The sequence below is a fragment of the Hyperolius riggenbachi genome, chromosome 10, assembly GCF_040937935.1.
Source record: "Hyperolius riggenbachi isolate aHypRig1 chromosome 10, aHypRig1.pri, whole genome shotgun sequence".
Classification (NCBI taxonomy): Eukaryota; Metazoa; Chordata; class Amphibia; order Anura; family Hyperoliidae; genus Hyperolius; species Hyperolius riggenbachi.
The window spans coordinates 58227167-58254923 of NC_090655.1; the positions used below are offsets into that span (position 1 = coordinate 58227167).

The following is a 27757-nucleotide window of genomic DNA, read 5'->3' on the forward strand; positions in this document are numbered from 1 at the left end:
CTCTGTAGTTATTTTCACACGCAGTTAATTAACAGCCTGTCTTTAACTTTAGAATTCTGGAGTTATTTTAAGGATTGAAGAGTTAACTTAAAGATAGAAGAGTTAACTTAAGGTTTGCCTGAGGTCAAATGTATCCTGAATACGACATGCCTCATCACCATGGTGATCACTCTAGAAACGTTATTAAAGACAGGAGATAAGCTTAGTGAATTGAGGACATTATCTGGTCTATTTGAAATTATCAAATCCAGTAACGCATTCCCCATGGTTGGCTCAGTTACCATTTGAGTCAGGTAACTGTCCTGTAGTGTTGCCAGAAATCTGCCGCTTTTACCAGAATGGGTAGCCTCAATACTCCAGTCAATGTCTGGAAAGTTGAAGTCACCCATAACTATGACCTCATTTTTACTTGCAGCTTTTTCAATCTGCTGTAGTAATTGCAGTCCTGCAGCTGCAGCTCTGCAGTGTTATAGCAGGGATGTCATCAGGATGTGACGGAGGTATAGCTGGGGCCTGATTAGGGGTGTGGCAGGGGTGTGTCTTCCCTCCATCTTTCTCATCTCAAAAATTTGGTAGGTATGGTGATGCCTCCAGGACTGGTGGCAGCTGGCAAGGTGGCATTCACAGATGCTGAAATAATGAAGGCGGGTGTAGTGCTCTTACTAACACTTCAGAGCTTAACTAGGTAGGAGTTATTTATTTTTTTATAATTTCCTTGCTAGAATAGTGCAGTCCTGATTATCCCATAAATCATACGACCACTATTAGGTTGAATTTATGGCCATTCCTGAACCCTATTGGCCAATAATTAGGCCGATTACACTCATCAATATTCAGATTGTGCGGCCCTGTGTTCTGCCTTGCAGCTGACATTATGGAGTTTCCAGCCTGGAATAATACAGGACAAGTAGGAAATTACTGTAATCAATACAAAGGCTGACAGTGAACATTAATCAGGACAAACCATATTCAAGCGGAAGGAGGACTGTTCACCGATGTTAATGTGAAAGGGAGTTCAGAGAAAAAAATAAAATAAAGGAGACCTATTGCTGAAATAAACTGCTGCGCATCTCTACATAAATACACAACAATGTACAAAAAAGCTGAATTAGACCCCCAGCAAACAGGATACAGAGATCTGTGAAAAACACACTATTTATTTATTGTATTTATAAAGCGCCAACATATTATGCAGCGTTGGACATAAGTTTAGTTTACAGACAATATTTAGGGGTGACATACAGCAATATGACAACACAGGACTACAGTGGCGTAGCTAAGGAGCTGTGGGCCCCGATGCAAGTTTTACATTGGGGCCCCAAAGCACTCTATACATAACAATTGATACGGCGCACAAAAACTTGCCAATGGCAACTACAGTGTCAGAGGTGCAAGAAGGGAATGGGGAACAGTTTGCTAATGATTACCACAATTCAAAGTATCTATAAAAGTGATTATTATGAGCACAGGACCAATAGAGAGCTAATACTAAAGTTGAGGGAAGGCCCTTTAGGGCCCCTCTGGCCCAAGGGCCCCGATGCGGTCACTACCTCTGCAACCCCTATTGCTACGCCCCTGCAGGAATACAAGAAAACCAGATCACGCAGCACAGTATGAGTACAAGGTAATGCTTAGTCAGTCACTGGATGGGAGAATGGAGATTAGGCAAGTTGAGTTCACTCAAATGCATAGCATGGGTGCACAGCAGGGGCGCAGCAATAGGGGTTGCAGAGGTAGCGACCGCATCGGGGCCCTTGAACCAGAGGGGTCCCGAAAGGCCCTCCCTCAACTGCATTATTAGCTCTCTATTGGTCCTGTGCTCATAATAATCACTTCTATAGATACTTTGAATATTGGTAATCATTAAACTGTTCCCCATCCCCTTCTTGCACCTGTGACACTGTAGTTGCCATTGATAGATTTTGGTGCGCTGTATCAATTGTTATGTATAGAGTGCTTTGGGGGCCCCCATGTAAAACTTGCATCGGGGCCCACGGCTCCTTAGCTAAGTCACTGGTGCACAGTAATGCAGGTGCATGATCGGGTAGGACACAAAAGGAGGAGGATCTTGCCCGAAGGCTTACAATCTAGAGGGAGAGGTAGGGACACGAAAGGTAGGAGACCAGAGTTCAGCTGCGGGTTTAGAGCACTTGTGAGGGGTGAAAAGGTGAGTTTTGAAAGCTTTCTTGAAGATGTTGAAGGAGGGGCTGCCCTAATGGGTGGAGGTAGGAAGTTCCATAGTGTTGGAGCAGCTCTTGAGAAGTCCTGGAAGCGTGCATGGGACTGGGTGATGTGGGGGGTGGTCAGGCGAAGTTCATTGGAGGAGCGGAGTGAGTGGCTAAGTATGTACCTCTGAGTTAGATCGGAAATGTAGGTTGGACAGGTTTTTAGGCCACTAGTAAATATAGAGCATTATTCCAGAGGAGGAACTACAGGGAAGGGGGAGCAGCCCCTGCAACAGGGGGGGGGGGGGGTTGCAGAGCTCTGAGGGGCCCCAAACTACTAACCTTTCCTTCCCCCATAAAGGGGTCTAACCTTCAGATCAGGTGTTCTTGTGGCTATACTTGTTATGTGGGTGAAGATTACGATGGCCACACTTGCTTTAAAAGAAAAACACTTATATAGCGCTTTTCTCCTGGCTGACTCAAAGCGCCAGAGCTGCAGCCATTAGGACGCGCTCTATGGGCAGTAGCAGTGTTAGGGAGGCTTGCCTATTGCCTAAGGTCTCCTGCTGAATAGGTGCTGGCTTACTGAACAGGCAGAGCCAAGATTAGAACCCTGGTCTCCCATGTCAGAGGCAGAGCCCTTAACCATTACACCTTGCAGCCACTCCCTGCAGGGTGTGAGGGTCACCAGGGTAGGCAAGGGAAAGGACGCAAACACTCGGGGGCCCCTTCAAAGTTTTGCTGGGGGGGTGGGGTACATGATTTGTAGTTCTGCCCCTGCCATTTAAATTTATACATATGGTTACAAGATTACTTTTTTTCCCTCCAAATGTTGTTTAAAAATCCTCCTTAAGCTCCTCATATGAGATTAGGGGAATAGGGGTACTGCAGTCGGTGGGGTTGCTATGTCACCTGCCAGCAATCAGCTGTGACATCCCCAAATAAAAACATGAAATGGCTCCAATATAATTTACCACTTCGATTTAAGTTTAGTTATTTAGTGCAGCATCAGTGTAACTGCCAGTAACTTTAAAGAGGACCTCCAGTGAAAATAATGTAATAACAAAGTACCTCATTTTTACAATAATTATGTATAAATGATTTAGTCAGTGTTTGCCCATTGTAAAATCTTTTCTCTACCTGATTTACATTCTGACATTTACCACATGGTGACATTTTTACTGCTGGCAGGTGATGTAGCTGCTGCTTGCTGTTTTGGTGGTTGGAAACAGCTGTAAACAGCTATTTCCCACAATGCAGCAAGGTTCACAGAAAGGGACCTGCCAGGACCATGGTCCTCACAGTTTCTTGTGGGAGGGGTTTCACCACAATATCAGCCATACAGATCCCCCTGATGATCCGTTTGAGAAAAGGAATAGATTTCTCATGTAAAAGGGGGTATCAGCTACTGATTGGGATGAAGTTCAATTCTTGATTACGGTTTCTCTTTAAGCAATATTTAGGGGGAGAAAAGAGAGAAGAAAAAGAAAGTTTGAAAAAACAAAGCCTTTCATGAATAACCCTTTAAAGAGACTCAGAAATGAGATAACGAGCAGCTCTTATACTTACCCCTTACCCGGCGCTTCCTCCTGCCCCATAGACACATCTAAGCCTTATGCTGTCCTCCCGCGGTCTGCCGTTCAGCCGCGATGAGCTCCGTTACCAGCCTCAGTCGAAGCCAGACAGCGTCTCCTGCACATGCGCAGACCTCCTGCTCATGCACAGTAGACCCGGACTGACGTCACTGAGGCTGGTAACAGAGCTCACCGCGGCTGAAAGCAAGACCGTGGGTGGACGGCGTAGGACTTAGACATGTTTATGGGGCGGGAGGAAGCCCCGGGTAAGTATAATGCTGAATACACACGTTGAGATTTCCAGTTCGATTCCCGGGATCGAACAGATCGAATCGATTATTTCCAACAAGCTCGATTCAGATTTCGACCGTTTCTGCCATCGATTTGCACGTTAAGTATGCCAAATCGACGGCAGAAACGATCGAAATCCGAATCGAGCATGTTGGAAATAATCGATTCGATTCGTTCGATCCCAGGAATTGAACGGGAAATCTCAACGTGTGTATTCAGCATAAGAGCTGCTCATTATCTCGTCTCGGAGTCTCTTTAAAGGATACCCGAGGTGACAGGTGACATTTTTTTATTATTATTTAGTATTTATATAGCGCCGACATATTACGCAGCGCTGTACAGTGTATATATATATATATATATATATATATATATATATATATATATATCTTGTCACTAACTGTCCCTCAAAGGAGCTCACAATCTAATCCCTACCATTGCCATATGTCTATATTATGTACTGTAAGTACTGTAGTCTAGGGCTAATTTTAGAGGGAGCCAATTAACTTATCCGTATGTTTTTGGAATGTGGGAGGAAACCGGAGTGCCCGGAGGAAACCCGCACAGACACGGAGAGAACATACAAACTCTTTGCAGATAGTGCCCTGGCTGGGATTCGAACCAGGGACCCAGCGCTGCAAGGCGAGAAAGCTAACCACTACGCCACCGTGGTGACATGATGAGATATACATGTGTATGTACAGTGCCTAGCACACAACTGTGCTGTGTTCCTTTTTTTTCTTTCTCTGCCTGAAAGAGTTAAACATCAGGTATGTAAAGTGGCAGTTCCCGACTAAGTCAGACTACAGTGTGACCCTCAATGATAAGAAATTCCAACCATAAAACAAGAAAAAGAAGAGAGATAGGTACAATTGTTTATTTCATTAGTTTATTTTCACCTCAGTTGTCAGTTTAAAATCCTGGGTTTGTCACGGAGTATGTTTTTGAGATAAAATCAGTAATGCGAGTCCATGGTATTATTGACCAGGTGTCCATTTCAAAATATGGATAACAAGTTAAGGAGAGTCCAAAGCCATTTAAAATACCTGATTTTATCCAGCAGGTAGCTTCCTCATTCTAATCCAAACTGATTCGCTGCAGGGACACGGCAGGACGAGATCTTAATACCCCCGAAATTCCTGGAGAAAAATGTGGGGCTTCCGGGTAGGGGCAGAGCTTTATGCAGTAGCTCTGCCTCTGCTTCCGTCAATCTCTGCCTCTCCTCGGCGCTGCGGGACTCCAGCCTCTCTCTCTGGCTACCTGTATCTTTCTTGGGCTGCCCGTATCCCCATATCCCCGTTCTTCTTCCGGGGACCCGGCGGCCAATCAGTGCGGTGGTTTCAGCGGTGCGGTGTAACATCATCGAGGGCGGCAACAATTTTTAAAGTGGAACACTAGTTTTCACACATGGCATAAGGAAAACAGAGAAATGTGCCATATTATTATTATTATTATTATTATTATTATTATTATTATTTATTGTATTTATAAAGCGCCAACATATTACGCAGCGCTGGACAATAAATATATACAATGATACAAGGATGACATACATAGGGTTATACACATAGAACAAAGTTATACATACAAATTGTACAAAATACATGATCATGCAATATGGGCTGGTTAGGTAGGCCCAGTAATACAAGTACAGGCTGTCATAGGACAGGAGCACATGATCCTGTAGATTACACTAGGGAGTGGAGGACCCTGCCAGAGGCTTACACTCTAAAGGGAGGGGTGGAAACACTAGGGGGGGGCTGTTAAATATTCCTTAGAGAGTTACTGTGTGGTAGGAGGTGGGTAGGCCATCATAAAGAGGTGGGTTTTGAGGGCTTGCTTGAATGTGTTGAAAGAGGGAGCAAGTCTGATGGGTGGTGGAAGGGCATTCCAGAGGGTGGGGGCAGCTCTTGAGAAATCCTGGAGGCGGGCATGGGAGTGTGAAATGCGCGGGGTGGTGAGGCGAAGGTCGTTGGAGGAACGGAGGGGGCGACCTGGTGTATACTTGTGAACAAGCTGCGAGATGTAGGTAGGGCATGTTTTGTGAACAGATTTATACGCCAGGCATAGAATCTTGAAACTTATCCTGAGACGGATAGGGAGCCAGTGCAGGGATTCACAAAGGGGAGATGTGGATGCAGAGCGGTGCGAAGAATGGATGAGTCTTGCAGCCGCGTTCATCACTGATTGAAGGGGGGCAGTGCGTTTCAGGGGGAGGCCAGAAAGGAGTGAGTTACAGTAATCAAGGCGGGAGATGATGAGGGCATGGATGAGCAGTTTGGTCGTGTCCGGGGTTAAGAATGGGCGGATCTTGGAGATATTACGGAGGTGGAAATTGCAGGCTCTTGTGATGTTTTGGATGTGTGGGATGAAGGAGAGGTCAGAGTCCAAGGTGACACCCAGGCAGCGGGCCTGGGAGGTAGGGAGAATGGTTGTGTTGTCGATTGTGAGGTGGAAACCTGGGATGGGTGCAGCAGCATGGGGTGGAAGGATCAGGAGCTCAGTTTTGTCTAGGTTAAGCTTTAGGAACCTAGCTGACATCCAGGAGGAAATTGCTGAGAGACACGAGGAGACCTTGTTTATGGTGGTGGCTGAGAGATCGGGGGTATGGAGGTAAATCTGAGTGTCATCTGCATAAAGGTGGTAATTGAAGCCCAGGGAGGAGATAAGCTTGCCAAATGAGGAAGTGTATATGGAGAAAAGAAGGGGGCCTAGAACAGAGCCCTGGGGGACCCCAACTGAAAGGGGGGCAGGAGTTGAGGAGGAGCCATTGAAGGAAGTGGTGAAGGAGCGATTGGATAGGTAGGAGGAGATCCAGGCCAAGGCAAGCCCATGGATGCCCATGGACTGTAGTGATTGGAGGAGGAGGGAGTGGTCAACAGTGTCAAATGCTGCAGAGAGGTCAAGGAGGAGCAGGATGGAATAACTGCCTTTGGCCTTGGCAAGGGTAAGGTCGTTGACCACCTTGGCGAGGGCTGTTTCAGTTGAGTGCGCAGGTCGGAATCCAGACTGTAGGGGGTCAAGTAGGGCATTGGTGTTGATGTATTGGGTAATGCGCTGGTGGACTAGGCGTTCGAGGAGTTTAGAAGCATAGGGAAGGAGGGAGATTGGGCGGTAGTTTGAGGGTAGGGATGGGTCGAGTGAGGGTTTTTTCAGCAGGGGAAGCACAGTGGCCTGTTTGAATGCTTTGGGGAAGATACAGTATATGTATGTGTGTATGTATAGAGAGTTTAGCTTGTCTAATTCCTCCTCATTTGTCTCTAATCACAAGTTGTAATTTGATCTCTTCCCAGTGTCACATGACTGCCATGGCAGAGATGGCAGATAAGCTCATTTGAAAGCACAGGATGACAATATAGCCATTTGGTCCTCAACTGTTTCTGAGCTAAGTGCTTCTGTCTTACTGTTACCAACTTTTGCCTGGCTTTTGATAACTTTCTGCCTGCCGCCTGCACCCACCTCTGCCTAGATTTTGACTACTCTCTGCCTGCCTTATTTGTACAGTTTCAGAATTTGTATTCATAAATATAATTAATTCAACAAATTTGTGTTCTAGTCTTTTATTTATATGTAGAATGTCTACCACGCTTTTATTCTGACATATTTTGGTGAATTATAGGATTTAAAAATGGGAGGCCTAAAATTCTTGAAAAAAAAATGTACCACTTTTGACTGATAATTCCAAACAGAAATGCACCACCAGGTAGGTTAAAGGACAACTGAAGTGAGAAAATTATGGAGTCTGCCATATTTTTTCTTGTTAAACAAAATATGGGTTGCCTGGCAACCCTGCTGATCTATTTGGCTGCAGTAGTGTCTGAATAACACCAGAAACAAGCATGCAGCTGATCTGATGATGTCATCAACATCTGATCTGCTGCATGCTTGCTCAGGATGTATGACTAAATGTATTAGAGAAGATCGCCAGCACAGCCAGGCAACTGGTATTGTTTAAAAGGAAATAAATATGTCAGCCTTCATACCATATCCTTCCAGCTTCAGTTGTCCTTTAAAGCAAAGCTAAAACGAAAATAAACTTATGATATAATTAATTGTATGTGTAGTACAGCTGAGATTTACCGATTACCCAGCAAGCTCATGGTGAACCAGAACTCCTAGGAGTGTGTAAAGGGCTACAAAAGGACCAAAAAGCCCTCTTACTAAAATGAATGCAAAGCAAAAGTTTGCGATAATTTAGATTAGAGTGAGCAAATGAGGTCCCCCATGATGCATCATTGCGGAATATGCAAATCATCCTTTGTTCCTGTAAGCTAGCCACACCTCCAGAACTGCTGAAATGCTGCTACGATGTGTCAGCTTGTCAATTGTACTAATTTAACAAGCTGACACATCATTGAATTCCAGTGGTTCTGGAGGTGTGGCTAACTTACAGGGATAACAAAGACTGATTTTCATATTCAGCAGTGATGCATCATGGGAGACATATGCACACTCCAACCTGACGTGAGCAAGGACGCCAGGGCCACGCAGGCGCAGTGGCCATCAATTTGTAAATTGGCAGAACTGAAAGCGAGCCACCGCAGGGGACCGCAGGATCCTGGAGTACCGGCGCAGGCACAGGTCTTCAGCAGGGGACCAATAAAATCACCGGTAAGTGAAATTAAAACAAACAAACAAAAAACCTAAAGAACCCCTTTAAGAAGGAAAGCTTTTGTTTTGTAGTACAGCTAAGAAATAGAACATTAGTAGCAAAGAAATTATTCTCATGTTGTTTTCCAGAACAAGAAGAGTTAAGAAACTGCAGTTATCTATACAATAGAGCTTCTCTGAGCTCTCCGACCCACTGGGTCAAATACAGTCCTGTTTTCTGAAGCACTTAAACATCAAATAAACAGTCAGATCCAGATTAGATAAGCCTTTTACTGCAGGGGAGGTCAAAGGGTAAGTAGCTCAAACATTACAGAATGATGCAATATTATATGCTATAAAAAAAAATTAAAAAAAAGCGCTATATAACTGAAAATAAAAATTTGAGACTCTTCTTCGTCTTCTCTCTTCTGAAATTAATGTTCTATTAATTATCTGTACTACTTACAATTCATTATATCATACGTTTTTTTTTCTTTAGTGTCACTTTAACCGCTCTGCAACCACCTAACTCTTGCGAGGGGTGAGATTAGATGAGAGCTTGCGCTCGCACGAGCGCGAGCTCCCATCTTTGTAAACAGCCGCAGCAATTAGCCTGCCAGCGGCCGATTAGTACTGGCAGGCGGTATATTGTATATATTAGACAAGTAAATATTTATATAGCGCTGACATCTTACGCAGCGCTGCACAGAGTATAGCATCTTGTCACTAACTGTCCCTCTGATGGGCTCACAATATATAGGCATATATTTTTATGTAGTATAGGGCCAATTTAGGGAGGGAGGGATCATATGAAAATGTAGGGCTTCTTTAATTAAGTACAAAAAATTGCAGCAGCAATCACATAGCACCAAAAGAAAGGTCTAATAGTGGGAAGAAAAGGAGATAAAATTAATTTGGGTGCTAAGTTGTATGGCCAAGCAATAAACTGCTAAAATTGTGAAGTACTGAATTGTAAAACATGGCCTGGTCACTGGGGGGTATAAACTACTGGTCCTCAACTGAATTAAGTATAAGTATAGTTCTTCCTCTGCACAAGAAGCGACGTGTCAGTATAGACCGCTAGGTGGCGCTGCGGCTCCAAATCTGAGTTTGCGGCTCTGCGGTGCTTAATGTGAGGCCGGAGAGGAGCTGCGATGTTGTTGTTGATATGAAGATGATTCGGCTTCTTGGAAGTGAACATCCTCTGAGCTGGGTTTATAGAGCGTGCATTCCTGCGGCTCCACCGCGCAGGCCATTAGTCTTACCAAGAAAATATGCTTCTTTCAAATAAAAACCAATAAGCAAAACTTTAAAGCCCGGCAAAAGGGAGCCCTTAATGGGCATTTAGACGGATCTCTCTTTAGCCCGTTTCCTAGCAGGATGAGGCAGTGATCTTCAATGTGTTGCAAGAAGCCGCGGGCCAAGCCACATCGCTGAGGTTACATTTATCCCGCCGCTGCTCCCACCATTCCGGCTAAAGAACATTTTTTCCTTTCGCTGAGCTTGTTAATGAAAAGATGAATATAGATCTTGCCGGATGGCCGAGCCAATCAGGAGATAAAGTGCAACCTAATGGCGGATTAATGGTTTTTCAAGGGTTCTAGTGGTTGTAATGTGGCGGTAACTGAAGACAACTTGTTTATGGACAAAGCAGCATATTAAAGTAGAATAGCACAGCTGTCCGGCTCATAAACTTTAAAGAGGACCTGGACTCAGAACTTCCTCTCTGCTCTAAAAGACAAGCAACAGCATAATAACCAGTGGTGTAGCTAAGGAGCTGTGGGTCCCAGTGCAAGTTTTACATTGAGGCCCACAAAGCACTCTATACATAACAATTGATACAGCGCACCAAGACCTGCCAATGGCAACTACAGTGGCGTACGAGAGAGAACGGCGCCGGAGACTTGGGCGCAGGACACAGCCAGTATATGGCTAATCCTGCTGCCGCACAAGTCCGGGCCGTGTTAATTACTATTCCCCCTCCAGGCCGACATGGATAGTGGGGGAATGAAATAATTCGGCTTCCAGCAATTGCTGGAAGCCGAATTATTGTTTTAAAAGCAACTTCAGATCCGTCTTCTGACGGCGCTGAAGTTACTCCCTGTGCCTGCGATAGCCGTAGTTCCTATTACGGCCTATGGTGGCGCCGGCTGCGCCCAAGTCTCCTGCGCTGCTGCGCCCAAGTCTCCAGTGCTGGATTTACCGTCCCTAACTACAGTGTCAGAGGTGCAAGAAGGGGATGGAGAACAGCTTGTTAACGATTATTATCATTCAAAGCATCTATAGAAGTGATTATTACCAACACAGGACCAAGAAAGAGCTAATACTACGGTTGAGGGAGGGTCCTCTGGCCCAAGGGTCCCGCTGTGGTTGAGATCTCTGCAACCCCTATTGCTACTCCACTGATAACCTTGAGGGCCCGTTTCCACTAGTGCATTGCGATTCCGTTGCGCAAAACGCGAAAACGAATTTGCATGCGGATGCAAATTTGTATGCGATTGTATGCACAATTTAAAGCGAAAACGCATTACAATTTGCATCGGTTTGTAGGTATGCGAATTTAACCATGTCAGTGCCTGTGTGCTTTTACATTGATTTTAAGCGAAAACGTACGAAATCACATGGAACATTTGCATAACGAAAACGCAGGCAAATTTCCTTTTAAAGAGACTAACAAAATGTTCAGCCTTATTTCTTCTATCCTATAAGTTCCCATACCTGTTCTAATGTGGTCTGTCTTACTGCAGCCTTTCCTAGTTGCACAGTGGCTGTATTATCTCGGTTATATAATCTAATCTTCTTTCCTTTGTCAGCTTTGTAGGCTCAGGCTGGAAAGTGCTGCTCTGCTTGTGATAGGAAGAAGCTATACACACCCTCTCCACGCCCCCTCCAGGCTCTGTGTGAGTCGCAGGCTGAGCTCCTCTCTGCCTATCACATGCTGGTTAGCAGCCATGTCTTTTGTTTGTAAACACTGCCTAAAACTGGCAAGTACAAGCCAGGATTGCAGCAGGGAGTGGCAGAAACAGCACAGAGGGGCCCAGGAGAACATAATTAATAGAATGGTATGCTTTTTATTGTAAGAATTTTAGAGTACAGATTCTCTTTAAAGGATACCACAACTGAAATGTGACATAATGAGATAGACATGTGTATGTACAGTGCCTAGCACACAGATAACTATGCTGTGTTCCTTTTTTTCTTTCTCTGCCTGAAAGAGTTAAATATCAGGTATGTAAGTGGCTGACTCAGTCCTGACTCAGACAGGAAGTGACTATAAAACACTTTCCTAGCAGAAAATGGCTTCTGAGAGCAAGAAAGAGGTAAAAAAGGGGAATTTCTTATCAGTGAGGGTCACACTGTAGTCACTTCCTGTATGAGTCAGGCAGAGAAAGAAAAAAAGGAACACAGCATAGTTATCTGTGTGCTAGGCACTGTACATACACATGTCTATCTCATTATGTCACATTTCAGTTGTGGTATCCTTTAAGTACATTACAGGTGAATCACACACTAGCCTTGCAGTGTGCGAATTCTGATGGCTCTGCTGTGCAGATTTTTTTCTGCACAGCTCACTGCACAGAATTTCTGACAAGTGGAAACAGGCCCATTGATTTACATTGGTTATGCAAATCTGCATGCAGAAAACGCATGCAGATTCGCTCTAGTGGGAAGAACGGGCCCTTACAGAACAAAATATTTTTTTGTTACAGCTGATACAAATCCTGCAATAAATCTACAGTGTGTCTACTTCCTGCTTTCCTGTATTTACAGATAAACTACTCTGCCATGGCAAAGGAGATCCCTGAGCTGACACAGCTGAGAGTTCACATTACAGTAGTGATTAGTCAAAAATTAAGGGGAAATAGACAGGCTAAACTCTCTAAATACATACAGGGTTCATTTCTCTCTGTTTTCCTTCTTCTGTCCTGTGCAAGGGTTCAGGTCCACTGGACAGGCACAGTGACACTGCGTGTGCTCACGTAGGTGGGTAGGTGCACAGTGAATAACAGGTAGGTATATGCAGTGGGTATTACAATGTGCCCCTGTCACACACAGACAGGTAACGGACAGGCACAGTGACACTGCGTGCGCTCACGTAGGTGGGTAGGTGCACAGTGAATAACAGGTAGGTATATGCAGTGGGTATTACAATGTGCCCCTGTCACACACAGACAGGTAACGGACAGGCACAGTGACACTGCGTGCGCTCACGTAGGTGGGTAGGTGCACAGTGAACAACAGGTAGGTATATGCAGTGGGTATTACAATGTGCACCTGTCACACACAGACAGGTAACGGACAGGCACAGTGACACTGCGTGCGCTCACGTAGGTGGGTAGGTGCACAGTGAATAACAGGTAGGTACATGCAGTGGGTATTACAATGTGCCCCTGTCACACACAGACAGGTACTGGACAGGCACAGTGACACTGCGTGCGCTCACGTAGGTGGGTGGGTGCACAGTGAATAACAGGTAGGTAGATGCAGTGGGTATTACAATGTGCCCCTGTCACACACAGACAGGTACTGGACAGGCACAGTGACACTGTGTGCGCTCAAGTAGGTGGGTGGGTGGGTGCACAGTGAACAACAGGTAGGTATATGTAGAGGGTATTACAATGTGCACCTGTCACACACAGACAGGTACTGGACAGGCACAGCGACACTGTGTGCGCTCATGTAGGTGGGTGGGTGCACAGTGAACAACAGGTAGGTATATGCAGTGGGTATTACAATGTGCCCCTGTCACACACAGACAGGTACTGGACAGGCACAGTGACACTGTGTGCGCTCAAGTAGGTGGGTGGGTGGGTGCACAGTGAACAACAGGTAGGTATATGTAGAGGGTATTACAATGTGCACCTGTCACACACAGACAGGTACTGGACAGGCACAGTGACACTGCGTGCGCTCACGTAGGTGGGTGGGTGCACAGTGAATAACAGGTAGGTAGATGCAGTGGGTATTACAATGTGCCCCTGTCACACACAGACAGGTACTGGACAGGCACAGTGACACTGTGTGCGCTCAAGTAGGTGGGTGGGTGGGTGCACAGTGAACAACAGGTAGGTATATGTAGAGGGTATTACAATGTGCACCTGTCACACACAGACAGGTACTGGACAGGCACAGCGACACTGTGTGCGCTCATGTAGGTGGGTGGGTGCACAGTGAACAACAGGTAGGTATATGCAGTGGGTATTACAATGTGCACCTGTCACACACAGACAGGTAACGGACAGGCACAGTGACACTGCGTGCGCTCACGTAGGTGGGTAGGTGCACAGTGAACAACAGGTAGGTATATGCAGTGGGTATTACAATGTGCCCCGTCACACACAGACAGGTACTGGACAGGCACAGTGACACTGCGTGCGCTCACGTAGGTGGGTGGGTGCACAGTGAATAACAGGTAGGTAGATGCAGTGGGTATTACAATGTGCCCCTGTCACAGACAGACAGGTACTGGACAGGCACAGTGACACTGTGTGCACTCAAGTAGGTGGGTGGGTGGGTGCACAGTGAACAACAGGTAGGTATATGTAGAGGGTATTACAATGTGCACCTGTCACACACAGACAGGTACTGGACAGGCACAGTGACACTGTGTGCGCTCATGTAGGTGGGTGGGTGCACAGTGAACAACAGGTAGGTATATGCAGTGGGTATTACAATGTGCACCTGTCACACACAGACAGGTAACGGACAGGCACAGTGACACTGCGTGCGCTCACGTAGGTGGGTAGGTGCACAGTGAATAACAGGTAGGTATATGCAGTGGGTATTACAATGTGCCCCTGTCACACACAGACAGGTAACGGACAGGCACAGTGACACTGCGTGCGCTCACGTAGGTGGGTGGGTGCACAGTGAACAACAGGTAGGTATATGCAGTGGGTATTACAATGTGCACCTGTCACACACAGACAGGTACTGGACAGGCACAGTGACACTGCGTGCGCTCACGTAGGTGGGTGGGTGCACAGTGAATAACAGGTAGGTATATGCAGTGGGTATTACAATGTGCACCTGTCACACACACAGGTAGTAGTCACTGAATGTGCTGGGCCTGGCAGTGGCACACACAGTAGGAATTAGCAAGGCTGTCTATGCAACACAAGTGTCAGTGGAACACACACACAAAAAAAATAGATCACAAGATTAGCTCTCAACAGAGCTGTTGGGTGTTTTTTTTAGCAATAAGAATCAGCAAAGAGCAAGCTAACAAGCCTACAAGAGCCTAACTAAGCTTTCCCTATGAGAGTCTGCAGCAGCTATCCCTTCACTAATTACTGCAGGCACACGAGTGAGTGAAGAGCCTGACGCTGCCTGCCTTTTATAAGGGGGGGGGGGGGGGGGGTTGCTCCAGAAGTGAGTGTAGTCTAATTGGCTACAATGTGCCTGCTGACTGTGATGTAGAGGGTCAAAGTAGACTCTCATGATGCACTATGGGGGCGAACCGAACTTCCGGAAAAGTTTGCGTTCGCTAGCGAACGACCGAAGTTCGGCGGGAACCGTTCGCCGGCAAACCGTCCATTGTTTATCTCATTTGCTTCTATTCCATTGGGAATCAGCATCAGAGCTGGGGCAGCACGTGCGAGATGGACTGGTAGGTGCGTGAAAGGGTCATTGTCCGGGTCTGTATGGAGCTTTCTGTACTTCACAAAGTGTCCCACCAGCTCGGATAAGCAGTCATAGAACAGAAAAACAATGGAGGCGTTCTTAGCCGTGAGAAGGTGAATAGCAGCGTAGAGTGAGGTCTGTATAAATCGGCATTATCCCCGCACAATCATCCGAACGTCCGCTCTATAGACCCGCCTGTGTTCTACCGTCACCGAGAGACCCTTGACATCTATTTTTTTTCCTTCATTTATATGGAAAATTGTAAATCAGTTCAAACACGTTTCGAGATCTCATCTCTGTGCTTTCATCACTTATCAAAGACGCTTACGTTTCTTTACGCCTCTGTTCCATCCCGGCTAATTATTCCACTTACCTCTACAAAGAGCTTATTTTTTCCATAAGGACATAACCATCCATATCTTCTAGAAAAAACATTATTAATTAGGTGGAAAGAAAAAAATGTGAATGGGTTGCAAGACAGTTCATCTCCCCACTGGAGTTTGCCACTCTAATCAACGATCCGCATTTATATATAATTTACCCTAACTAATCACATTGTATAAATCAGTGGATTACTTGTTGTTCTTTATATGAAGCTGTGGCGTTCAAATAATTGTTGTTGCGGTAGATATTCTCAGATGAGCACATTAGACAATGCAGCCTGATGATGAGTGCAGGCAAAGGCCAGCATGATGTAACTGTTATTTATTGCAGACTTAAAGTGCGTCTGAAGTAAGAGGGATATAGAGGCTGCCATGATTATTGCCTTTTTAAACAATACCAGTTGCCCGGCAGTCCTGCTGATGTCTTTGGCTGCAGTAGTATCTGACTCAAACACCTGAAACAATCATGTGGCTAATCCAGTAAGACTTCAATCAGAGCACCTGATCTGCATGCTTGTTCAGGGTCTAGAGGCAGAGAATCAACAGGACAGCCAGGAAAGGTGTATTGTGTAAAAGGAAATTAATATGGCAGTCTCTATATCCCTCTCACTTCAGGTTCCCTTTAATGATTGTACTAGTTTAGGTAACATTTATTCTACAGAAAAGGAAGAATATGATCCATTTGAGCAAGTTACCAATCCTGGATTTGCTGTCACGATCATGTGACTGTGTCTCACATCTGTTTCCTGTTTTTTCAGTGAATATTAGGAGAAGTTCACCTTCCAGTAGATATTTGCTTTCGGTGCAACCACACTCATCTGCACCCAAACTCTTCTTTTAGATTTCCCACACAAAATGGCTTGCCACAAGCCTTCTCCCTCAAGTTTCTTATTTGAGGCTGATACAGACGCTCAACAAAAGTCTTTTAAATGCACAATTATCAAACAACTTGAAGAAGTTGGCCAACTTTTGTCAAGAAAAGTTGCACAACGTTTGTCAAGACGACAAGGCGTTATCACTGATAAGAGGCGACCAACGACTGATAAGCAGCTCAATTCAATCCAACTGTTGGATTGACTTGAGCTGCGCCTTATCAGTTGTTGGTCACCTCTTATCAGTGATAACACCTTGTCCTCTTGACAAACGTTGTCCAACTTTCCTTGACAAAAGTTGGCCAACTTGTTTGATAATTGTGCATTTAAAAGACTTTTGTTGAGAGTGTGTATGGGGCTTTAAGCCCCATACACACGCTCAACAGCGGTCTTTTATGCAGCACAATTGTTGAACAACTTTTGTTGTGAAACAAGTTGAAACAGCTAAAAAATGTTTTGCTGTTGTTCAAAGAGCTGATAAGACTGTTGGGTTGACTTCTTATCAGTCTTATCAGCTTTTTGAACAATAGCAAAATACTTTTTTTTAGCGGTTTCAACTTGTTTCACAACAAAATTTGTTCAACAATTGTGCTGCATAAAAGTGTGTGTATGGGGCTTTAGATTATGCTTCAACTGAATATTTCTCACAGGTTTCTCCTTCAGATGAGGCTGCAAATAAACCCCTTCTTCATACATCCAAATCCCTTCTTCAGATCAGTCTACAACCAAACTCCTTCTTCAGATCAGTCTGCAACCAAAACTCTTCTTCAGATCAGTCTGCAACCAAAACCCTTCTTCAGATCATATTACAACTAAAGCTGGCCACTAACGGTCCAATTTCTAGCAAAAAATCGTTCGAGCGATCAGAAATTCTGATCGGACAAAAAATCGTTCACTACACCATCAACTAACCAATCATTGCTTCCTATCATGACCACCAAGAAAATCCAAATTTTCGTGGGGGCCCCCACTGCTCCCACCTCACCCCACAGCCACATGGAGTAACGGGTAGGACAATTTTTATCAACTGTGTGTCGTTATGCTAATCGCATGAAGCCGCAAGAATAAAGCTTTTTTACTGCTACGCATTTGCATGTGCCGACTTTCCTCTTGCATTCTGCTTACCATGACCTGCTGTTTTCAAGTCTGAGCACGCCATTTGTAGCATGACCCGTCACTAATCCTCTAAGAGGCACCCTACTTTAGTCCCAGTGCATGTTGATTGACAGTTGCAGTGCCGGTTCTGTGTATCTACTTAAGTCTTGTATTCCATATGCAGTAGAAGAAAAAGAGCGCTGGGCACCAGAACTTTAGCTTGCTATTTATTCCAGAATCATACAGACATTGAAAGCGAGGGGGGTAACAAAAGGCCTGACAGCCGTTTCGCGGGATAAAAGTTGCCCGCTTCCTCAGAGACCAAGATACACATGCAGAATGTCCCCTTAAATACATTAAAAGGTATGCAATCACTCACCAAACCGCAGAACGCCGTCTGTCCGGGTGCCCAGCGCGGGGATACATGGCCATGCCCCTTCCGGGAGCTTCACAGGGCTCACTGAGCCAATCAGAGGCCAGGGCTTTTGCCCAATCATCCTGCAGCAGTCTGGGTCACATGGGCCAGTTATCTATGCAAAAGAGCCACTGAGCTCTGTCTTCTGAAGCTTATTAGCTCAAGTGTCTGTAAGGCCTCTTTCACATTAGGACGTTGTGGTTTGATGTGACGTTAAAGTCGCAACGCAAATTACAATGCAACACCACCAAAAAGTTGCAACGCAACCTAATGCCCGTTATCGCATACAGTAGAGCATACAGGCAATGAAAAGTATGCTTCCAAGTTATTGCTCAGCATGTGCAAACAGTCCAACGCAGCTAGTAACATGTATAACGCACTGTATGCAGTACTTTCACTTAACATGCAGTGTTAGTCACCAACGCAACGTGTGCACTGTGAATGGGTGAATGGCTCGGATCAATAATGCTATAAACTTTCATTAGTGATTTTGCTGCTACTTCTTATACAGGTTATTTGCTGCTTCTGTTGACATTTCCAAAATTACTCAAAATTGGCCCATTCTCTGTTGATGTGCTGAAATTATCTCTAAACACTGCACACAGGGATAATTATGATTGCACAAGGTTTCTTTAACCCTTTATATTCACTGGGGAGAGTTTGAGACAGTTACAAGCAGAAACCAGACGGTAGCCAGTTTACATAGGGGCTGATTTATCAAAGCTACCGCTCTCTAACTGATTGGTTAATACCAACAAGCTCAAGCAGCGTGGGTTATTATACTAACAAGTGCACACTATGCGCGTTCCTGTCAGTGTAGCTGGCGCTCTTCACTTACACACTAACGTTCCTACTGCTGCGCGCTGGCCTTGTAGTGCTACCGCGATACTTCAGTAGCGCGCGTGCTGCTACGTTAATTACTACGTTTTTGTCCCCTGCTGGCGGACACAGGAGTGCCATTAGCCAGAACAGTCTTGATTGCGGAAAATGACGTGATGGAGCACAGTGTTTGCATGGGCAATGGTAAACGATCATGGCAGAGGTTCAGTTGCTTGAATGGACAGGATTTAAAAGGACACCCAAGGCAAAAATAAACTAATGAAATAAACAATTACATCTATCTTTCCCTTTCCTAAAAATGACTTTTTAAGCTATTTCACAGTTTTATTTTATGTTTAAATCTACTTTTTAAGTTTTACTGTTTTATTGTTTATGCTCAATGACCTGTCCCGCTCTCAGAAGCCATTTTCTGCTAGGAAAGTGTTTTATAGTTGGAATTTCTTATCAGTGAGGGACACACTGTAGTCACTTCCTGTCAGGACTGAGTTAGTCAATTGCATACCTGATATGTATTTCTTTCATGCAGAGAAAAAAAAAAAAAAAGGAACACAGCATAGTTGTGTGTGTGTTAGGTACTGTACACATCCAAGTCTGTCTCATGTCACAGGTCACCTTGGGTATCTTTGAAATTGTCGAGCGGTGCAGCCATTGTTTACTGCCGCGTTAGTGTCCGTGAGAACCGGCTCTTAAAAATAAAAAATTAAAAAAATATATGAAAGAAACTATATTTTAAAGTATAGACTATCAATGATCAAAGCCTCGTTTTCAATCTATTTTAAAAGGATGCTGTCCCCACTAATGTTCAATGTGCGCTCCGGTGCCCAGTGTACTTTACACATTACCTGTCCGTAGCCACCGCTAAGCTCCAGGCTCCTTCCGCCGTCCATACACGCGCAGCATGTAGTTGCCTAGTAACGTGATGTCACACGCACCACGTTACTAGGCAACCACGCGGAGCACGTGTATGGACAGCCGAGGAAGTACGGAGGCAGCGGTGGCAATGTACAGGTAATTTGTAGGGTGCACTGGGCCCATTAAACATTTGCGGGGACAGCTTCTTGTTCGACGCTCGTCATGAGATCATTCGCCGTTACCCCCGCACACCTGATCGAGCAAGTCAGCCCTACATCTTGCAGCATGTCCAACCGATTAATGCGATCCATTTCAGCCTGAAATTGGTTGCATGGTCGATCAGGCATGCACGTGGCGGCACTGATTTTCATCTGATTCCAATGATCAAACTGGATGGTCAATCGGCCGCCAAATCACCTGATGTATGGCTCCCTTTAGTTCTCAATTACTCTGTCATGGTCAGTTACCTGTTCAGCAATAAATATGGCAGCCTCCATATACGTTTCACTTCAGTTGTCCTTTAAGAAAGAGATATGGGACCTGATCCATTTCACTTTTTCTCCTGAGTTTTCCAGGTGATATTTTCACATTATAAATAAAACGCATTTTAAGCCACCAACAAGCAATAAATCATTTTTGAACTGGATGAGGGCCATAGTGTCGGATTGAATAGATGGTGGAATTGGGGATAGTGAGCAGGCTGGTACAGGCAGCTGAGGAACACTGAGGGTTTACAAATCAGGGGCGTTGCTAGGATCCTAAGAGATCCGGGGGCACTTTTGGGCACTCCAGCTGAAAAACGGGTGTGACCACGCACCAGAATGTGGGTGTGGTCATGGGTGGAGCCAAATTTACATGAACTTAAAAGCGGTCTTAGTAGGCCTGCCCAGCAAAATGTTGGATAAAGCCCCCCCTCTTCATGAATAAAAAAAAAAAAGCATGCTGTGGCATGCAGGGTACTGTGTGGTGTCATGCTGGGTGCTGTGGTGCCTCTATGGGGCATACTGGTGCTGTGGTGCCTCTATGGGGCATGCAGGGTGTTGTGGTGACATGCTGGAAGCTGTGGAGCCTCCATAGGCAGCATGCATCGTTGTGTGTACTCACTGTTACTCCCCTCAACCCCCCCCCCCCCTTCCCAGCAGATTAGCACAGCGGGAAGAACTACTCATCTCCTCCATCTACTTTCCAAGTCTGGTGACATCCTCTGTAGCTGGCGATCCTCCCCGTAGCATACAAGAATCAGACGCTAGGAGCTCTAGCTTCTGATACCCTCCCAGGCACTAAGGGGAGAAGCCAAGAAGTGACATCTGCAGAATCAGGAGACCAAGAGGCCAAAGATGAGTACGGCCACCCACTGCCTGACACTGCCTGGGGGGCATCCGGGGCATCCCAGAATAGATCCGGGGCACATGCTAGTGATCTTTGGGGCTAGCAACACCCCTGGGTATTATTTTAAACTTGCAACACAAAGTTTTTACATTTTTTACTTTTCTAGTAAGCAATTTAAAATTATGCCTGAACTGGGTTTGAAGCATGTTTTGCACGTGTGATTCTTTGTCTGAAACGACTCATAGCCACAATAGAGGCAGCTTCTTATCACTCAGTTTCCCTCCTGAGGGGATTGAGCAAGAATAGGAACATATTATAAATGCTAATTGGTTATTTTACTTCTGCACATGATCTTCATTAGTGTTCATCTGATTAATGTGTATCTACTCTGCTATCTTAGATGACAACTTTTCCGGGAGCTAGGTCTGCTTTAAAGTTATTCATGGAATAAAGTCCCAAAACTTGTCTCAGCCCTTTGATCGTCCTTGAACGCGGCGCACTAGAAGAAGTTGTTGCCAATCGGAAGGTGAATCATAAAACACAATGTGAGGATTGTTCTGCTAATATTAAAGATTTCCCCTGAAACCTCTTTATATGAGAATTTTCAGCAGGCTCATCTGACAGTTATTAGAGTCTTTAACGTACCTGATATAACCTCCTTGGGTTTAGCCAGATCTGGATCTCTGTAATCTGCAGGTTTTATTAAATATCAGATTCACATTTCTAAAATTCTAGTCTGTGCCTCTCACCGCTTTGTTCTGAATTCTTCCTGTATCAGATCTAAGTTTCTCAAGCCCCCTGAGGATTGCTGAAGACAAACAAAAAAAAGCAAGAAATAAAAAAGAAAGAATTCTACAGATTTGATCAGAAACTGCAGATATTTACTGTAATTGTTATTTTATCATCAACACAACCATAAAACAAATATGATGGATAATAATGTGAACAATAGTAGTATGAATAAAACTAATAAAAATACTAGGCAGACAGACATACAGACAGTATTCAACATCATTCACAAATGAGTCTTTCAAAATCGACAGTAATTCAAGCATGAAAAGAAATTGCAATAAAATTGGCTCTTGGATGCATGGGAATATCAAACTTTACTTTATTGTTCATAAATATTGAAGTAGTGTAATAAACATATACATAATACAGATGACTACACAGAGTAAAAACACTGTGCCACACTGTAACCACATTAGCAACCGGGGCTGCAGTCCCCAAATCTAACTGGCAGCAAGTCCAAGCCCTGCTAAAAAGTCTGGGTAGGAGACAAAGCACCTTATAGGCAGTATAGGATAGGAGATCATACAATCATTGATCCAGCTTACAGATAGTACAGTAGGGTGACCATATTTTGATTTCCAAAAAAGAGGACGATCACAACAGCATGTGAGCGTGGTCATGGGTGGGACCAAATATACAAGACCTTAGCAGTGTGCTGTCCAACTCTGAGGGCTTGGAGGGAGGTTTTTTTTTTTCGAGACCACATGGTGGAGGGCCGGCAGACCACAAAATGTAAGCAGATTTCCCCACAAATGCAATGAGATTGGCAGCACATTTCCCCACAAATGCAGTGAGATTGGCAGCAGATTTCCCCACAAATGCTATGAGATTGGCAGCAGATTTTCCCACAAATGCAATGAGATTGGCAGCACATTTCCCCACAAATGCAATGAGATTGGCAGCACATTTCCCCACAAATGCAATGAGATTGGCAGCACATTTCCCCACAAATGCAATGAGATTGGCATTGGTGGTATGCTGGGGGCCCCAGGCTCATATCAGTATCACATGCAAAAAGACGTTAAAGTTGGCTTGGATGCGCAACCCACCCATGGTAACCCACCTTGAGTCCTCCTCCTGCTGCTGCCTGCTGAGCTATTGGCTGTCCTCTTCGGACTCCGAATCTCCAAGTCAGGGGTGCCTCTAGCCTTTTTGTCACTCCAGGCAAGAAAGCCTGCGCCCCCCCCCCACTTCTGACACACCTTCCACTTATTAATAATATCATAAGATGTTAAACTAAGTATGGTAGAGAGATTACATTGTGAGCTCATCTAAGGACAGTCAGTGACATGACTATGTACCCTGTACAGTGCTGCAGGAAATGTCAGTGCTATATAAATACATAATAATAATATGGTAGGACATTACACTATGGCTATGGTAGGGCTAGAGTGTGAGCTCCTCTGAGGACAGTCAGTGACATGACTATGTACTCTGTAATGTGCTGCAGGAGATGTCAGTACTATATAAATACATAATAATAATATGGTAGGACATTAGACTATGACTATGGTAGGATTAGATTGTGAGCTCTTCTGAGGACAGTCAGTGACATGAATATAAACTTAATAAAATCTGTACTGAAGATGAAAGCATTGTAAAATAACACATCATAATCTTGATACAGGTCAGTAATTACTATCTTATGAGAGAAAAAAGTGAGGGAGAAGGAAGAGAAAGACAGCAGTCTGTGAGAGAAGGCAGGTAGGGATAGTAAGAGATAGCAGATGCAGGAAAGTGGAAGTGTCACAAAAGAGAGGAGGAAAAGGAGAGTGGAGAGTGGGGAGATGTAAGGTAGATAGAGGAATGTAGGAGGGACAGACACTGAAAAATGTGCGAGAGTCCCAGGAGAATGAATAGTGAGAGAGATGTGTCTCACCATAGGCTGTCCAGTTCAGCAGGGCAGGGGTTAAAGCACTGGGAAGGGGGATACAAGGAGGACGGAGGGTGAGAGGAGCATATGAGAAGCAAAGCAGGACAATAACAGGGCAGCCAGACACAGGCACTTCCAGCAGCAGGTCTGCTTGCCAATGTAAGAATAGTATGGACCTTATGGACAGTACTTCCATGTCTGCTTCTGTACTATGTGCTGTCCTTATCATTTAGCCTGGACAGTACTATGACTGGCTGTTGTGCACCACTGAGAGATCAATCTAATCAGGTGCATATATGCTGATTAGAATCTGTAACCAGTATTGTCCACAATGCAGATGATAATATCAGCAGTTGCAGGAGCATAGTGCCCACCTTCCTGATAAGCTCACTGACTAGTTGCAGCCAGGGAGCCTCCTCACTCAGCTTGCCTTTATTCTGGAAGGGTGGATCAGAGCAGGTGTACAGGCCCTGCTTTGAGGTTGTCCAGTGAGGGCTGGCGGGGGGGGACCTGGGTGTAGGGATGGAGAAAGGAGAGAACAGTAGCAGCACACTTGCTAAATGACAATACCCCATTCCCCCTCCTGCAGCCGCCCCATCTCCCCGGAGTCCAAGTGTCTGATTCTCCCTGAGTCACAGCAGTCAGGCAGACGGCAGTGCTCAGCTCACCTCTGTCACACATACAGCCGGATCGGCAGACAAGGGGGGAGTCTCTGGAGAGTCACGCACGCTGGCTGGACAGGCGGGGGCGGAGTTAGAGGTAATATACACAATATACCCAGGCACTAGCGGGGGCGGAGCGGAGGAGTGACAACAGCAGTGTGGTGGAACACTGCTTGCTTCTATTGGCTGGGCTGGGCTAGAGTCTGGCCCAAATGGGAAGTCCTAGTGAGCCGCAATGAAGTGCTAGAGACGAGTCTCTGGCTGGCTGCTCCTGTGAGTCATGAGTCGACTCATAAAGAGCCGGACATTTCTAAAACCCGCCAGGACGCCCCGGACAGGTCGGAAAAAGTGGACCTGTCAGGGCAAAAGAGGACGCCTGGTCAGCCTATAGTACAGTCACTAGAGATAGCTCGAACCTCCGATTTTCGGCTTGTGAACCGCGAACGCGAACTTGTGAAAAAGTTTGCGAACCGGTGAACATCGCAAGCCGCAATAGACTTCAATGGGCAGGCGAACTTTCAAAACTAGAAGCACTGTTTCAGGCCACAAAAGTGAAGGAAAATATGTTTTAAGGGGTCTAACACCTGCAGGGGGGCATGGCGGAGTGGGATACACGCCAAAAGTCCCAGGGAAAAATACGGATTTGACACACAGCAGGGTTATAATCCCTAAAAGGCAGAAATCACATTGCATTCCTAAATTGCATGCCTAAAGTGCTTGAAAACATCTTGCGAGTGTAGACATGGATCAGCAGGTAGTGTAAGTAGTGTACTGCTTCACACTGACAGACTAAACTCACTGTGTAACGCACCGCAAACAGATGGCCATGCTGGTGCGCACGTTGGCGAGAGTGCAGGTGATGGCGGCTTTCCAGCCCATGTGGTCGGGCTGAGGTAGCTCAATGACAGAACAACAGTGACTGTCCAGCTGATCGAATTTGGTCTGTCCACTATAAAGCAACGACCTCATTTTCTTGGTTGTGCCCCCCAACACACTCATATAGGTAATTGATTCCTTGTGATACGCAAGCCCCTTCACCGCGGCAAGGTAACGATCACGAAGGGGAATTGACACATGTACATGCCTTTTGTTTTGTTGTTGCAGCCACAGTGCAGCCAGAAAAATTAGGCAGGCTTGTACGCACACAAGAAAAATTATTATAGTGGCCGCTGCTAGCAGCGGCCTTAAAAATTCAGGAATCCACCTGGAGTCCTGGACCCTGTTGGTGGTGGCAGAGAAGGCATTCAAGCAGCCTGCAGGCAGAGATGCTGTGTGGGGACTGACTTAGTCTTGGGGCAGGCAGTCACATGGTGTGCAGGCAGAGATGCTGTGTGTGGGGACTGACTTTGGGCAGGCAGTAGCCCTCCGGGATCCATGCCTCATTCATTTTGATAAAGGTGAGGTACTGAGCACTATTTTGACCTAAGCGACTTCTCTTCTAACTGACAATGCCTCCAGCTGCGTTTAAGGTCCTTTCTGACAAGACGCTTGAGGCAGGGCAAGCCAGAAGTTGGATGGCAAATTGTGACATCTCTGGCCACAGGTCAGGCCTGCGCACCTAGTAGTCCAAGGGTTCAACACTGCTAAGACTGTCGATGGTTCTTTCTCTACCATTGTTAAAGCTTAGATCTATTTTTTTAAATTACTTTTTCTGCTGTCTGTGCAGTTCCTTCAACGAGATTCTGTTATGGAGGGCAAGTCTGCCATTCATTCAACTATGTGATAAACTTTCCATGGTACATTCTGGTGGTTTAATACAATGTGCAGTCACACAAGTGCAGTGAAAAGGTATGCAGTGACTGCTGGTGGTATGATACAATGTGACAGGTGCACTGAAAAGGTATGCAGTGACTGCTGGTGGTATGATATAATGTGCAGTCGCACAGGTGCACTGAAAAGGTATGCAGTGACTGCTAGTGGTATGATACAATGTGACACAGGTGCACTGAAAAAGTATGCAGTGACTACTGGTGGTATGATACAATGTGCAGTCACACAGGTGCACTGAAAAGGTGTGCGGAATGTGCTGGGCCTGGCACAGTATAGCAATTAGCAAGGGCCAGCTGCGACAGACAGGGCTGTATATGCAGTGTCAGTGGGCAACACACACACAAACACACCCACACAAAAAAAAAACACATCACAAGAACATTAGCTCTCAAAAGAGCCGTTTTGGTGGTTCTTTTCAGCAACAAATATGAGCAAGGAGCAATCTAACAAAACCTAACTAAGCTTTCCCTATCTCTGCAGCAACCTCTCTCCCTTCTCTCACTAATAACAGCAGCAGGCAGAGTGAGAAAATGGCCGACGCTGCTGCCTTTTATAGGGGGGCTCCAGGAGGGAGTGCAGCCTGATTGGCTGCCATGTGTCTGCTGACTGTGTAGAGGGTCAAAGTTTAGCCCAATGATGTAGTATAAGGGGCGGGTCGAATGCACTAAAAGTTCGCATTTTGCTGCGAAAGCAAACTTGCGTTGTTCACACTAATTAATTCGTGTGCAAACATTTCAGGCCATCTCTAATAGTCACTACGCTGATAGGTGAAGCACAAAAGTGAAGCACAGATCCATGCCAGTGCTGGGCGTAATGGAAAAAACTACGCTTACGGATCATTACGCGTAATTTTACGCTATTACGCATTACGGAATTACGCTTACGGCGTAGACATTCATTTACGGTACATGTCTGTAATTACGGATAGCCCTTACGCAATTACGCGTAAGAATACCGTAACTCAGGTTGTTACATTATTGGCTTGCGCGTAAATTCCTACTAGCAATTAATGCGTAAGGTCATGCTGCCAAGCGGAAAAGTTGATGCATAGATAAATGTTAGGTAGCCGCCGACTTTAAGGGTTAATAGCAAAGCCCCCTTAAGTGCTTAGAGCCTCAAATTTGGAGAATATATTAAGGAGATCAGAAGGAATAAGAGGAAAATTTTTTTTTTCAAAAAGACCTTATAGTTTTTGAGAAAATCGATGTTAAAGTTTCAAAGGAAAAATATATACATTTAAAAACCCGCCGATTTTAACGGTTAATAGCAAAGCCTGCTTAAAATTTAGGAACACCAAATTCACAGGGTATATTAAAAGGATCAGTGGGAATAAGAGGAAAAATTTTTTTTTCAAAAAGACCTTATAGTTTTTGAGAAAATCGATTTTTAAGTTTCAAGGGCAAAAATGTCTTTTAAATGCGGAAAATGTCAGGTTTTTTTGCACAGGTAACAATAGTGTTTTATTTTCATAGATTCCCCCAAGTGGGAAGAGTTTTACTTACTTCATTCTGAGTGTGGGAAATATTAAAAAAAACGACGTGGGGTCCCCCTTCCCAGACCTCTTTAACCCCTTGTCCCCCATGCAAACTGGGATAGCCAGAATGCGGAGCACCGGCCGCGTGGGGCTCCG

General features: G+C 45.2%; 1 long non-coding RNA gene across 1 annotated transcript in view; it reads right to left on the bottom strand.

Moving 5' to 3' along the window:
* Nucleotides 1–4934: 4934 nt before the first annotated feature.
* The window catches only part of LOC137535954 (uncharacterized), a 53486-nt gene continuing 30663 nt past the window's right edge, over nucleotides 4935–27757 (bottom strand). The window contains exons 2-3 of the long non-coding RNA XR_011024487.1: nucleotides 21676–21838; nucleotides 4935–5424 (exon numbers count right to left, since the gene is read on the bottom strand). This is a non-coding gene — a long non-coding RNA (uncharacterized lncRNA). The remainder of the gene's footprint in view (nucleotides 5425–21675; nucleotides 21839–27757) is intronic.